General features: G+C 48.2%; 1 protein-coding gene across 1 annotated transcript in view; it reads right to left on the bottom strand.

The window, feature by feature from the left end:
* Positions 1-13,913, bottom strand: part of Me3 (malic enzyme 3) — a 162,731-nt gene that overhangs the window by 133,285 nt on the left and 15,533 nt on the right. The window lies entirely within an intron of this gene.

Genomic DNA, 13,913 nt, shown 5'->3' on the forward strand with positions numbered 1-13,913 from the left:
ACCGCAGAATATTTGAAGACAATGCTCTCTCTTCCCAGACTTCATAAGGATGACTTTTGAATTTGGTATTCCTCCTGTCCTGGTCATCTGAGTATGAGAATTATAGGTATGTTTTACCGTCAAGATCACAGGTGTATGCACCCATCAGGATCACAGGTGTGTGCACCCATCAGGGTCACAGGTGTGTGCACCCATCAGGGTCACAGGTGTGTGCAACCATCAGGGTCACAGGTGTGTGCACCCATCAGGGTCACAGGTGTGTGCAACCATCAGGGTCACAGGTGTGTGCTACCGTCAGGATTATACGTATGTTTTGCCATCAGGATTACAGATGTGTGCTACCATCAGGATTACAGATGTGTGCTACCGTCAGGATTACAGATGTGTGCTACCGTCAGGATTACAGATGTGTGCTACCGTCAGGATTACAGATGTGTGCTACCGTCAGGATTACAGATGTGTGCTACCGTCAGGATTACAGATGTGTGCTACCATCAGGATTACAGATGTGTGCTACCATCAGGATTACAGATGTGTGCTACCATCAGGATTACAGATGTGTGCTACCATCAGGATTACAGGTGTATGCTACCATCAGGATTACAGATGTGTGCTACCATCAGGATTACAGGTGTGTGCAACCATCAGGATTACAGATGTGTGCTACCGTCAGGATTACAGATGTGTGCTACCGTCGGTATTACAGTTGTGTGCCATCCCCAGGACCACAGGTCTGTCTCGCCTCGGGGTTACAGCTACCGTGCTAGTTTCAGGGTCTGTGTACTTTCGGGCAAGTATATCCTCACACAGAGAGGAGCTTTCAGATTTTATTTTCTCTGCCCTTGACAAATAGGGAATGAAAAAGGCAGTGCCGACTGTGGTCTCCATCTGATAATCCAGCGAACTTCACTAATGGTTTGTCTTTGGGGAAAGGAAGCCCGGCCTGGAAACTGGAGCCACCCTATCTTTCTCATCAGGTCATGAGAATGTCTAGGGTCCCGAGTTCATGTCCTTTGTTGTAGCACTTTGAGCTGCTGGGGTGTGTATTCCCGGGGGAATGGCTCTGTCTGTGGGGCTTCAAAACATATTCAGGAGAAAGGCAGAGTTTGCATTCACCTGTTTGTTTTCTTAAAGAAGCTTTTCGACTAAAAACAACAAACACTGAGGCAGTCTTTTCAGTTCAAGAAGGAGGCTGACTAAATATCAAATTTTAGACCAGACCCTCCCGTTTCCCTCATGGGTAGAGATGCCAAATTCCTATTACCTGGAATTTATCCTGGTTACAACATCTTTCATTGTTTGAGGCGTAGGAATGCAAAAAGAGACCCGCTTAAGGTTTTACTTGCTGATAGAATGCCAGCCATCTCGGTTAGATTTCCCAGTGCTGTGACAAGACATTGACCTGAAGCGATTTGGGCGGAAATGATCTATTTGGCTTACACGTCTTCATCATAGTCCATCATGAAGGGAAGCCAGGGCAGGTGCTGAAGCAGAGACCCTGGAGGAACACTACTTAGTAGCTTGCTAAACTTGGTTTTGTATACAACCCAAGACCCCTGATCAGGGACGATAACCACCCACAGTGGACTTCCACATCAAGAAAATGCCCCCACCCTCTTGTCTATAGGCCAATGTAATGGAGCCAATACCTTCACCAAGAGCCTCTCTTCTCAACTAACTCTAGGCTTGTTTCAAGTTGACAGAAATCAGTCAGCTACTAGCCTTCAAATATAAGCACACACTGTACTATCTTGGTTATCTTTGTATTCCAAAGGTGGCGTCCAGGAGTCAGGATTGGCTTTAAAGTCAAAGGCCCCGGACCTTCAAGGTCGTGAGCCCTGCAGTCATTCTGACCTCGTGAGTTTACCCTGCTGCCCTGCTGGCTAGGCTTCACCACCCACCCAGTACTGCCAGTTGTCTCCTAACAGGTTTTGCCGCATGAAAAGTCACGACTGAAATTAGATGTGAATAACGAAGTGGGTTTTAACTGCTAAGTTTTAATTCTGCTAAGCCTGAACCATGACCGTGGGGTAGTAAGAAGCATTTAAGAAGAAACGGAGCCTGACAAACTGAGTCTAAGATGCTTCAGCACCAGAATCAAAGGCACCTCAGGCTCTGCTAACACTGGCTTGCCACCGACAATAAAGCCTGGAATTCTAACGTGAGGATTTCACAGCCTTTAGGTGTCCTAACGGGAGTTCCTGGTCATGTTGCTAGTATACCAGACAGAGGCTGGAGCCTCCTCTACCATCAAGAAATGGGAAAGGGAAACTGGTGGGCACATGGCTTCCTCTCAGGAGGGTCTGGCTGACACCACTTTGCTTGGAATGTTTTGCAAAGACAGATGCTCTTGGAAGGCTTGGGCCACCCACCAGTGAGATATTCAGGGCCTGAGGGAGGCAGCTCAGTGGCTTTTGTTTATATTATCCTCTTGTCTCTTATAACATCGTGGGTTGTGTTGTTTCAGAGGCAGATCACTGGGGATGTCTTCCTGGGCCATTCTGGCCTCTGTGGATAGACGTTTTGTTTCTCTTTGTGGTGCTGGTAATCAAGCCAGGGCTTCTGTATGCTACAGTGTCAGCTTCAGTAAGACTCTCCCTCCCTCCCTCCTTCCCTCTTTCCCTCCCTCCCCATTCTTGCTCTCTGTTATGTGTTCATGCTTGTGTGCACACACATGAAGGTGGGTTGGTACATGTGTGCACATTTGTGTGGAGACCAGATGTGGATGTTGGATGCAATCTTCATTGTGACTCCTCATGCTTCTTCTTCCTCTTCCTCTTCTCCTCCTCCTCCTCCTCCTCCTCCTCCTCCTCCTCCTCCTCCTCCTCCTCTTCTTCCTCCTCCTTCTTTTTGACAAGATTTCTCACTGAACCTGGAGCTCACTGATTTTGGTAGACTGGCTGGCCAGTGAGCTCCAGGAATCCACCCCCCCCCAGCAGCCAGCAGGAAGCTTATGGAAGCGAGCCGCTACACCCGGCTTACTTTGAGAAACACAAGTTGAACACCGCATACACGTTTTTCCAGAGCAGCACAGTTTTAGATTAAAAACCAAGACCCCCGCAGTGTTTGCCTCAGACAAGTTCCAAATGCCAAGAAACACCAACAGGACGAAACGCATTTATGGAATCAGCCCGTGGCCTGGAGGAAACACACCCCTTGGCATCTTCCTTGAATGTCCACCTGCAGTGTTTCTCAGCAGAAACTGCTGTTTTGGGAATAGCCATGTATGAGGTATGAGTCACCCTGGAGACCCAAGCCAGGATAGTCGAAGGCTGAAAGTCTTGCTTCTTAGAGCCGCATAGGTCAGTGGGAAGCTATGCAGGTAAACACGCTTGAGCTGTTAATCATGCTGATAGGGGCCACCCCGGACCTGGGAAGGAGTGAGCCAGAGTCTGCAGACAGCTGGAAGGTGGTGTGGAAATCTCATTGCCGGCACAGGCAGCAGGGAGGGGAGAAAGGCATGAGCAGGACAGAAGCTGGGGTGAAGGACTGACTAAGCAGAGCGCCCCAGGGTTAGAGCCTTGAGGTTCTGGACCATCAGAGGTAGGGGGACAGTGGGATCTGGCATGAGGATGCCCTATGCCAAATTGCAGGGTTGGGCTGAACAAAATCTTTTAAAAGTTAGTTTGAAAACTGTGGTCCTGCAGCTTGGCTTTGGGAGAATAAACAATCTGCTAAAGGTCATGGCGGAACCAGGATTTGAACCCTGTGATTTCCAGTTCTGACGTCCAGCTTTCCAGTCTCCGTGCTCCCCCACATTCCTCTCTTCCCACGTTAATATGTCCGTGGCACGTAGCTCCTTAACGGGGACCCACAACTTAGAGACACAGGTGAGGGTTTTCCTACACTAATGTCAGTCCACTTAGGAAACTGCCTTTAGCCTGTGAGCAGTGAAGCAGGGTGAGCGACCAGAACCACACTCACAACAGGGAAACAGAGCAGAGCCGTGCACACAACAGGGAAACAGACCAGGGCCACGCTCACAACAGGGAAACTGTAGAACACAGCCACACTCACAACAGAGAAATTGTAGAACACAGCCACACTCACAATAGAGAAGTCATAGAACAGAGATCCCCACTCACAAGAGCCACAGACCATGAGGAAAGTTAGCTCCCTAAACCAGTTGTAAATTCATATCTTCTTGGTAAACTCCTTAAAAAGCTCCAGCACCTTCCCCAACCTACCAAATCAGATTCTTGTTTTCAGACAGTGGTTCTTAATCTTCAACACAGTTCCTCATGTGGGGGTGACCCCAACCATAAAATGATTTTCATTGCTACTTCTTAACTCTAATTTTGCTACTGTAATGAATCATAATGTAAATATCTGTTATGCATGATGGTCTTAGGGGACCCCTGTGACAGGGGTTGAGCACCACGTGTTCGGGAACCAATGTTTGCAGCGCTTCTCTGTGAATTCTGGACCTCATGGCAAAATACTGCAATCTGAGAGAGCTTTTGTGATCGCCAGTACTACTGCTAACCACGGGCGCTGCACTCCCCACTGGTTGCGTGTTCTGTGAGAGAGCTGGTAACTATGTAACTATGTCATCATCTCTTTACCACAGAGCATTGAAGATGAAGATGGAGGCCCAGAGAGGCTAAGGACCCGCCCAGAGCCATACCGTGGCCGTCGCTCACACTCAGACACACTGCTGATTCTACAGCCACAGTAGGATGGACTGAGAAAAGGCATCCATGCTCTCCTGGAACAGCGTCAGCACTTCAGCCTCACACATTGCTTGGGAAACAGACTGACTAAGGCCAGAAGCAAATGGAGGCGCTAAGAGGTCAGCTCGGCTGCTGTGTGGCGCTGAGTAGCAGTCTTTGCTGGGCTGTATACCGCAGCTTCCTTCCCTGGGCTTGTGTCTGCTTGGACCTCATATGAGAGCCAGGCAGAGGCATTGAAAGGGTTTCCTGCAAAGCACGGGGGCTTGCGAGTTAGTCCTCAGGCCTTCACTTCTGCTTTCCGTCAGAGAGTCTTCACGTTTATAAATAACGAGTTTCCATACACCCCATAGTTGGAAGGCTCAGCTCCTTCCAACACCATAGGCATCGATTCTCTTGCCACACACTGGACAGCCGGCCAAATCTATGACAATCTCACATCAACTCTGACGAGGGCCTTGAGGTATTCACAGAACCGCCATGCTAGGCCTTGGGTAGTAGGGAAACTGGCTGACCCAGGTGGTGAGTGACAGGAAAGGCCAAAGCTTCCGTCAGGATCACCTGAGTGGCTGCGGATAAACACAGGGGGCATTGCTTCTCACACAGTGCAGACCACAGGTCATGACTGTATCGACAGGAAACATATGGGAAGGAAGGGTTGTAAGAATTCCTCTCCCTCAGCCCTCCTATTCATGAGTCAGCCACCGCAGCTGAGCCACATTTTGTCACTCTCCTCTGAAGCACCCCGCAGCTCCAGATTCCAGGGACACAGTCAGGATGTCGAGGGTTCCCACAGGAAAATGCTGTGTGCGTCTGCTGTGTGCTTCAGTGCTGGCCACTAAATCCCCACCAAGCCTGGCTGAGCGTTTGCTTTCTTACTTTCTGACCACAGACGCTTCCCCAAAGACATTTAAAACCACTTCATCATCTCCATTCAGCTTATGGTCTCACCAGAGGGATGGCACCAAGGGTACAGCACAGCAAAAGCTAGACATTTAGTTACTTCCAGTACATGAGATGCTGATGGGGAGCTTGGAGAGGATTCAGGTCATTTAATTCTTTTAACGACTCCAATATTGATCTTGTTTTGTAGGTTCAGAAATTGAGCATAGCATGCTTACAGAATTTTCCCAAGCACTCATGGTTTGGCAGGGGAAGGCCAGAATTTGAACCTACAGCAAGGCTTGTGCTAGGACCCTCTGGTTAATGCCGTATTCTATCATAGCATTAAAACACTAGGCAGTAGCAGCATGGGGAAGGAATATAATAAGAGAAATGAGAGGGTACAGGCAGCATTGAGGATGCTGAGATTTGGGGGGTTTGTAGTGTTGGATGTTGAGATTTTGGGGGGTTGTAGTGATGGAGAAGGAGTCTACAGAGGTGTCTGGCCTGCAGACCAAGATTATTCCTGAGCCCAAGATTATTCTTGAACCCAGGGGTGAGAGAGGACAGTGCTTAGGGGACCCAGAGGGAAAGACTGTGTCTGTCTGTTGCAGTCACTCAGGGGTTCATGAATTGAATGTGTTTACCAGGAGCTGTAGGACTTTCTAGGCACCAGGGGGTGTAGTTCTTGGGGTCCTTAGAAAGGAAGACTATATCAGGCTAAAAACAAAAAAGCGTAGACTCGATAGTGAGGGGTTGTGCTTTCTTCAGTTGCAGGCCAAAGGAAACAGCCAGAGAGCCAGGCTGGAGAAGTCTGATGAAAGACTCTCGGCAGCCTACAATGAAAACAGACTAAGATACAAAGCAGGCAGTAGTTGTGACTCTTCCAAAGAGCACAGTGTGTAACAGAGAAAAGCCTTTGGAAGCTGTCTCAGGGTAGGGCATGGGGCCTGGCTGGTATAGGAAGAGAGAAGCAAGTAGCAAGGCCAGGGTGTGACACTTACAGGCAGTTCACAGACACATGAACTGTGATAGATGTACCCTGGGGAGGCAGGTTTGACAGGATGTTGGGACAGAGACCATGTGGGCAGGCAGAAAGTATAGCACAGAGTCATAAGCACAGAGGTGCCCATCCGGTTGGGTTGGAAAAGAGGCTGGCAGGAGGCAGATCATACTTTTAAACAGTTTAGGAGCCTTGGCCTTGGAACAGACACCAGTGATGAGCCAGATAAGGTGGGCTTCACACAGGCTGTTGGGACCCAATGGAACGGCCTGAGGCCATCACACAGAAGGAAGCCATGACGTCATGAGGACACCTAAGCAGTAATTCTTCACTCTAGAAAGGATCATGCAGCTTTCTCTTGTGTGGTTGTGAATGGTGTTCAGAGGAGACGGGTGAAGAGCACAGACCTGGAGCCTGAGCGCTCCAATATGAGCCCCTGCTGCGCAGCCGCACTTGAACAACTTTCTCCAACTCTCTGGGCCTTAACTTCAAGATAGGGACGATAATAGCACCTGACTCCCAAAATGATCGGGGGTTGTGAAATGCTAACACGCACACAAAACTCAGGGTGGTGCTTGGAACACAGGAAGCCGTACAGCACGACGCAGTGTCGTGAATGCCCATGCGCACGATGGGTTCTGTCGTCAAGCCGTGCTCACGCGCTTGCATTTCCCATCTACTGCAGCGATGGATGGGGCTGCACGTCCACTGTCTAGGCTGGGAAGTGTAAGCGCCACACAGTTAAGCAGCTGGCCTACATTTGGTGGCGTAGCTGGGAAGAGAGCAGCCCACTGGATCTCTGACCCCTCGTTACCTTTGGAGGATGGGCGGGAGGAGAAGGAACGGCTTGCTCTGGTACTCCTGGTATATTGTTAGATCGGTCCCTACATCCTGCTCCCAATGTACTCTCTCATATCAAAAGCCATCTTGGGCATGAAGAATAGAAGGAGAGAAATAAGAGGAGAAAAAAAAAGCAGGATAAAGAGACACAATGTGAAAGAGATGGATGTTTCCACTACCACCAAGAAGAATGGTGGCTCTTATTCAAATCTTCCTCGACTGGGACCTGGATTTATGGAGGCAAAGCCCAGGGTCCCTGCCTCGCTGCCAGCCCTGTCAGGATGGTCTTGTCGATTCTAACCTGCCAGCAGCCCGAGCGGCTCCCAGGCTCCCAGGCTCCGTGCTGACATTTTGAGAGCGAGGATCCCACCAGGTAAGGGACACATGCCCCTGGGGACCACATCTAAAACCTTTGGCCTCTCCTTCTAATTAGTTCACAAACCATAGGATGCTCTGTCTTACTCCACACTCCACTTACCTGCCTCACAAAAGAGCTATGCACTTTGGTTTAAAATTAACTTACTCTGCCTTCTAAAATAAATAAATAAACCACATGCCAAGCAAAGGGTGTCTGGGAGTGTTTTAGTCCTGTGCCCTGGGCATTGTGTACCACACACAGAGCCAGAGTTAGAGAGGATCCCTTTCCCACGCTGGGAAATGGTTCTGGGTCTTTTGTTTGCTTCCTCTATTTTGTTTCTTATTCTGAAGAAGAAAAAAAAAAGAGATAGCAACTGGTTTGTCTATTGTCTTCTTGGGGAACGTCTCCTAGGCCCCTTTGAACATAACACTCCTAGCTGACTCTTGGAGAAGAAGCTTATATTATGGTTGCTGATAAGGGACAATAAAAGTTCATTTAGGCAGAATTCTCCATTTTTATTGACTTGCAGTCATGAGATGAAAACTATCAAAACCCAAGGAACCTCAAATGACCATTTATGAGGGGGCAAGATAGTATTGCTGGCTCTGGATGTCACCAGGCAGTGTTAAAAAAAAATTAGAAACGTCCCATGGAGTTTGGAGCGTTGTAGGTTACTTTAATGTGTCCCCAAAGCTGTGAAACCAGGGTGACAGATCCTATAATCCACTTTTAACCTACAGCTTTACCCCTCTGCCCTCTCCTCATTAACATAACGAAGACAAATACCGCCACGCTAAGGATGTTGGAGGCAGAATATCTATAGTCCTCTAATTCACCTGCTGCACCCTGATTTTTTATGTGATGACATCTGGAAACGGGGTTTTGGGGTGATAATGGGACTAAGATGAAGGCAGGTTTTGCTTTGGGATTTGTATCCTTACAAGGTGATGGAGTTCTCTGCACATCTGCACATACCAGAGGAAGGCCACATGAGGACATAGTGAGAGGGATCTAGGAGGAGGACCCTCGCTCACACTCAGCCACGCAGACACCCTGATCCCACGCGCCAGTCTGTTGTTTTGCCCACCGAGGCTGTGGCCCCATATTCTTATTATGGTAGTTGAATTGAGACACAAGAATTTGTGTTGCTGGCCAAAATATGTCATTTGCCGAAGAAGGTGGATGATGCTATGCTCAGCCAGAAACAAGGATTCATTTACAGAGAGTGAAGGTGGGCACAATCTGCTAATTGGCAGAGTGTGGAACTGGAACTCTGATCTTTGCCTTGATAATTTCTCTCCCTGGGTCTTCTGGATCTGTCTTGCCATAAATGGTCTTGTATGTGGGGAATGCTTGGAGCTACAGTACGCACGGTGTCAGACATGGATGGCAAAGACCAGTTGGGAACCTGGGACCCCGAAGGCCCGGAACTCAAGCATCTGAGGGTGGGAGGAATGGGTTGAGCTTCGTGGCTGGGGCTTACGATGCCTGATCTGAGACTTACAGGGTTAAAAATCTCTGTCCCACCTAGGAACGCATTACTTCTCTGTGTCTCAGGGGAGTATTTAACCTGTAACATGGGAGCAATTATTGCATATTCCCCTTGTGGATTTTATAAGCTGTAAAGTGAGATAACATCTGTGAAGTGCTTTTAGGGCACTGTGCGGCTTTGAGTAAACACTTGTAAAGAGAAGGACCAAGGTCATGGCCTGGATGGGCTCGAGGTAGCAGAGCCTTGCCTGACCACACTGCCAATGCTGATCACAGATGTCACTCCAGTGAAAGCCCAGAGTGACAACAGCCCCCACACCCAGAGATGCCTGCAACAGCCACGATTCTCTACCGCCTGTGAGGTTTCAGAAAGGGAAACTGAGGCTCAGAGAGGATATCGCTAAGCAGAATATACACACGTTTTGAACTCAGAGCTCCTTGTCTGTACTTTGGCATCTCTGTTTGCTGTGTGTACGGTCTTGGGAAAGTTAACTTTTCAGATCCTGAATCTTTTCATCCTAAAAAAGAAAAATTGAAATGGCAGATGACTGCCTTAAAAGGGGGATTAGGTGAGAAAGACGGCAGGAAGGTGTTCCTAAGAATGTTAATTTATATTTTCCTTTAATTACTCTTCCATAAGCTATGTAGACGTTGGTAAACGGTAGAGTGGAGTCTAACAACGAGGCTGTTAGAGAAACCAGAGGGGTGGGTTTCAGAGAGAGGGAGAAGCCAACAGTGTGGACAAGGTGCACAAAGAATTTGTTGCTGGCCTTCCTTTGTCCTCACTATATGGAAGGCGGAAAGAAGTAGGAAATGGGGTAGAAACAAAAATGGAAAGTCAACCCTGGCGTCTCTATCTAGAACCTCCAATCGGTTTCAAGACTGACAGAGGGTGGGTGTTGTACAGAATGAGAATCTCCACAGGGACATTTAGGGAGGCCTCATTATTTCATCAACAAGCTCGTACAGTCTGCTATGAGCGTGAAGCCACTGGCCAGATCTGTAGGGCTGCAAAATGCCATAGAAATGGCACTGTCTTTAGGGCATAAGACAAAAATAAAAGAAAAATGCTTCTCAGAAGTGCGATAAGGGTCACTGGAGTGGGATGCATGTGGATACAAAGTGCAATACCTTAGGTATTTGATCTGGGGCTGTCGGCTTAAGAGAAGGAAGGAGGTGGAAGAAACTGTGAGTTTGGTGCGCTCAAGAACTAGGAATACACAGAGATCTCAGCTAGATTGCGCCTCCGCTTCAGACGAGCCATGGATGGTGTCAAGGGCTCTGACTTTTGTAGTATAGGAGGAAGAGAGTCACAGAAACCTTTCTTAGAAGGTGAGGTGGGGGTCATGTTTTTAAGATCATATCTGGTAGAGCACACTCTAACCGGAAGTTGCTAGAGGTAAGTAGAAGTTGAGCCATGAAATGGGAGAAACTGGAGACAGGGAAATGAGTATGGAGAACCTGGAAACGCCCACAGGAAGGAAGGAGAGGGTTCCGAACCTTCCTAGGCAAGCACTACGTGGGGAGTCTGATGATACCAGAGGCTGGGCTCGAGATGCAGAGATGGTAGTGAATTCATGTGTGAATGCGTGAACACATGCACAGAACCTGCTAATTCACTCTGCGTCGACTGTGACACTGTGGTCTGTGTCCTGACAGGAGCCTCCCTGGCCTGGCTCCGGCTTCCAACAGATGGTCTCTTAGGTATGTCGTGTCCTCTTGTTCCTCTGATGCAGCAAACCCAAGTGGCTTGGCATTTCCAGGACAACCTCAAACCCAGAGCTAGAGGTGGTGAAGTATATATAGCCTGCAAGGTGGTGCCCCTGGGAACTTCCTCTTCCTCCCAAACACTGTAAGTGTCGGCTGTGTGGCTTTGCCTAGACCCAGGCAGCACAGCCAGGGGCAGGAAGCTTGGGTGCAGGACAACTGTGTTCCCTTCTGTAAACAGACTTCTAAATTAACACGTGAAAGGAAATTAGCGTTTACTGTGGATTTTTTTTAAAAAGAAAAAAAAAGAAAGAACGGTGATGATTCACAACACACATCGCAAGGAATAAAAACAAGTTAAATGTTTATGGCTTTATTTTATTTTGAAACTGTTCTTCAAAAAAGGACAGAAATGCTTGGAATGACGGGGAGAACTCATGTAGGGTAGACTGCCTCTGATTTACAGTGCAGCTGCTCATGATGTTGGATCTCTGATTGTCCAGGCTCCGCCTCCTGGGTGCTAGGACTACAGGCTGGTGGTACTGTGGATTAAAGCCAGGATCTTATGCATGCTAGGCAAGCATCCTACCCACCCAGCTACTCTCCTAACTCAGAGTTCCCGAAACTCTTACTAATACAATGTCAGTGTCTGTAAAAGGACCAGAGGTTAAATCAGACTCATTGGGAGCCTGCTATCCTTTAGGTGCCTTGAGTGAGCATTTCAGACAGATGTTACCACTTTAGGAGGCTGGGGTTGTCCAACTTCTTCACAGACAGGAAAGTGTGGACAGGAACGATCAGGTAGCTCTTCCCAAGCCCACAGAGCCAGGATGTAGCATGTCAGGATACAAGCCCAGAACCCCTGGATTTCACAGCCAGGGCAGACTCCTTTGCTTAACCCACTTCACTCCATTAGAATATGAGAGGCTGTGCTCCCAAACATGGGCCCGAAAGCCCCCTAGGAAGTTGCTAGCAGAGTGCACTCCCTATCTCTAAGAGGACATTACATTGAAAGGAGCATTGGCAACGACTAACCTGTCACCAGCAAGCGACTTTCCCAGGTGAGCCTGAGAGTCAGCCCGCTCATCCATAGTTAGTGTTTTCTTTCTTTACTGCTTAGCACGGTGCCTTGGAGGTCAGCTGCTTCCTATAGAAGTCTGTTGCTATTGTTTTCTTAATCATAAAATTCCCATTCTTGCTGAGCCTGAAAGAGAGCTGAAGAATGAAGACCTTTCCTTTAGCAGTGGAAACACTTGGGCCGAGTCTCCCTAGATAATCTATATCAGGAGAAGAAATAAGGAGTGATCCAACCGCAGCAGAGTGCTTCTATTTATAATCGGTACTCAGCGTTTTGAAGCACGAAGCTCCATCCAAGGATAAACACGTCCCCACAGGTTGTTGTTCTCCCGCTGGCCTGAAATACACATCTCAGCATCTGAATCTGAACTGTACGGGATGCCTGCACAGCAAAGGCTCAGGGATACTGCTTGGGGAGGAGCCTGTCCTGGAAACTGAATCTGAGCTTTCGGCCGGTCTGCACTCAAGTGAATGTCCTTTCAAAGGAGCAAGTGACTTACAGTCTCATTTATGTGAGTCTTGATGATTCTGAGCAGAAATCTATTGTTTTCTTTAAATTGAGAGTCTAAAGGGATTCAAAATGAAGCTCCACACTTAGGCAGGAGGCTTCATTAAAAGAAACCAGGATATTCTCTCCCTAAGTAGGCAATAAACAGTTTCTCAGTTTTACATAGCTCTAATCGCTATAGCACCAGGGTAGTGCAGGCAGCTTGCAGTTAGTGGGTGTGGAGGAAATTGACGGAGCTGACCTGATTCTAATCAGAATTCCCCTCTAGATTTGTGACCAGAATATGGATTTGGGCAGAAAGAGTCGGGGAGGCCAGAATTGACCTGAAGCCTCAGGCCCAACCTCTGCCAAGAACAGGTTTCCAGCGAGGTTTCCATCATCCCCTCGCTAGCAAGAGATGGGCACAGTTAACTATAATCACCTGACAGGTCCTTGCTGGAGGAAAAAGGGACAGTAGTCAGACCATGTAATTGCCCTCCAGGGCCCAGTCCAATTCCTTCTAGGCTGTCTCCTGGTTCAGAGGAGAATTTATGCTTGGTGACATCCTGGAGCATGTTGGATTCTAGTGTAAGAGGCAACCAGAGTGGATGGAGGAGAGAGGCCAGGGAGCTTTACCCGAGTTTATGCTTTTCCACACTGACTGTGTAGGCTGCAATCTCTCTCTCTCTCTCTCTCTCTCTCTCTCTCTCTCTCTCTCTCTCTCTCTCTCTCTCTCTCTCCCTGTCTCTCTCTCTCTGTGCGTGTGCGTGTGTTTAAAGAAGCTGTCTTATGCTCCTGCAGGGTCAAGATTGACTAAAGTAACAAGCTCACATTCATACTCCACAGTCCCTTGCTCTGACCCTGGTCGGCTGCAGGTCTCACACCTCGTTCTTATCCCTCTTCCTCTCTCACTGTCGGACATTCTCTACATTCAGTTATGCCTCCAGTAACATGCAGCCCAATGCTTCTTAGCATATACCACTGACACACCTTTTTGCTCAGCTTCTTTTCTTGTCTCCACCAGTGACGAATAGTCCCAGATACATCATTCCCTCTCACCCAGTCCCAGGATCTCATCTCCAGGATGGTACCCCTTTCCTCAGCTTCCCATTGGGAAACATGGTGATTTTCTAGCTCCCCAGAAGTAGGCATCATCATATTAACAATTAGGGCATTAGTAAGGCACACGCAATGACCCATTCTCTATTTTATTGGTGTCAGTGGAAACAAATGTGGAAAATACACAGAGTGCACGATGACATATGCCTATAATCACAGAACTTGGAAAGCTGAGACAGGAGGGTAGAGAGTTGAGGCTAGCTTGGGCTACACAGTGAGGCCACAACTTTCCATCCTCAATTAATGTATGCACTATATATATATATATGCACACACACA

The sequence above is a fragment of the Microtus pennsylvanicus genome, chromosome 18, assembly GCF_037038515.1.
Source record: "Microtus pennsylvanicus isolate mMicPen1 chromosome 18, mMicPen1.hap1, whole genome shotgun sequence".
In the NCBI taxonomy this organism is placed as follows: Eukaryota; Metazoa; Chordata; class Mammalia; order Rodentia; family Cricetidae; genus Microtus; species Microtus pennsylvanicus.